The sequence below is a fragment of the Musca vetustissima genome, unplaced genomic scaffold (genome assembly GCF_032173495.1).
Source record: "Musca vetustissima isolate MV318-11 ecotype Yass unplaced genomic scaffold, APGP_CSIRO_Mvet_v1 utg39770, whole genome shotgun sequence".
Lineage (NCBI taxonomy): Eukaryota > Metazoa > Arthropoda > Insecta > Diptera > Muscidae > Musca > Musca vetustissima.
Genome location: NW_026887031.1, coordinates 24889 through 26919, shown reverse-complemented (window position 1 = coordinate 26919; position 2031 = coordinate 24889).

The window sequence follows — 2031 nt, the reverse complement described above, 5'->3', positions numbered from 1 at the left end:
TAGTAGCATTGACCACACAGCACGCAGAATAGAACTTTATATGCGATGGGAAGGAGATTAATGTCTTCTAGCCGAATCATACTAATCAGTTGGTGCATTCTCCTGATCACCGTCTTACAACCGATCTTGAATAGTTCGGCTGGTAATCCATCGGCACCTGTCGCTTTATTATTCTTCAGTCGATTAATTGATATTCTGATCTCATCATTGCTAGTTGCTACAATCTATACCTTCATTTCTAATTGGTTCTCAGGGGACTTCTTCACCGTTACTACTTAATCTGAAGTTCCCACCATTAGACATGCAAATTGTACTAATCATTTGATACATGCTCCTGATCAGCGTCTGGCCTCCGATCTTAAATAGTTCGGCTGGTAATCCATCGGCCCCTGCTGCATTACTACTGATTAATTGCTATTCTGACCTCATCTTGGCTAGGTGGTATAAAATCTATACCGTCATCACTAATTTGTTCTGGGGTATCTTCACCATTTCTATTTGATACTAGATGCTTTGCAAAATGCTCTTTCCAGATCCTCACGCTGTATGTGTCCGTCACCAGGTTTCCTTGTACACCCCTACAGGAGGATGTATCCGCACAGAATACGTCGGTTTAGTGTTTTACTAGTAGGTAAAATTTCCGGACTTCATTCGGATTCCTGTACATATCGATTCGCTCACGCTCACGTTTTTCTCGTACTTTCTTCTGTTGCATCACCTTAGAAGCATTACGACACTTCTGATCGTACCATGGGTTTCTTGATGGTGGTTTGTGGTATCCAAGTGTTGCTTTTGCTGCAGTTTGTAGGGAGTTCTCAATTATTTGCCATTGTGCTTTCGTCAATCATGTGGGTGTAGGCCTTTGCTACAGAGTGTGAACCTTGGTTGCTACAAGGCATTGGTCCGAATCGATATTCGCTCCTCGGAGCTATAATGTCACGTTTCATGGCAGCTATAATACAGTTCCTTTCCATCGCATTTCCTGTAAGGCAATAATATCGGCTTTGTACCTCTTGAGTACATCCGTCAAGCGAAAAATGTGCCTGTTCTGTACAACGTGCGCACATTTCAAGTGCATTCGCTGACCGTGGTCCTTTATACGATTGCGGGGTTCATCAAAATTAGTGGGTTTGATTTTCTTTTTCTTTGCTTTTTCAAAGTATTAATTTTTTCCAAGTGTGGGCAACTAACCCGACACCTCAACCCATTTTTTATAGTTCTTATGGGTGAACTCGCGGCGCATATCACTATTTCAACGAGTGATGATAATTACCCCAGGTGACACCGCGGGGTGGTCAGGGTCCACAATTGAGATGAAAGAGGGACCAAGATAAACCTGCGCTTGGTCATGTTAAAGCCAATCAGATGCTTGGCATCTATCATTTCTATGAGACTAGCTAACACTTGTCTAGTTATTGCTGTACAACACGAGATATGATAAAAAATAAGAGCTTTTTTATTTTAAATATTTTTTTCTCATAAACACTCCAAAAGATTTTAAGTGTATATCCTTCAAAAATTGTATTGTCCCTTTGTGGTGTATCCGTTTTCATTTGTATCTTCATTTTTAGGATCGAATGTCAGCGGGGACCGAGTCCATTGAATTTGGTGGTTGAGGAATGATAACAGATTGGTTGTTGGCCCGAAAATGGCGTTTCACAAAAATGCGTCGGTCAAAAACGTCATCTATAAAAATTCAAATGTCGTTCTCGTTTCATTTAATTTTTTTTAATGTAATGCTCCTAGATATTTTTATTATAATAAATCGAATTTCAATCAATTCGGAGCCATTTTTCTACAGTGGAAATATGCTGTCATTTTTTTCTAATTTTACAAATATAGCTATACGACTCAATTTTAATTTCTTCTCATTTGATTGCACATTTTGTTTTCTTCTTCTTCCCCATTTCCCCAATACGCCATTCCCATTGTACATATTGTATTGTTCTAGAAAAGAACATGCAAAATATTGATCACTTTTTTATTCTCGTGTAGATTGCAAGTTATTCATTCGTTCGAAAAGTAATTTCT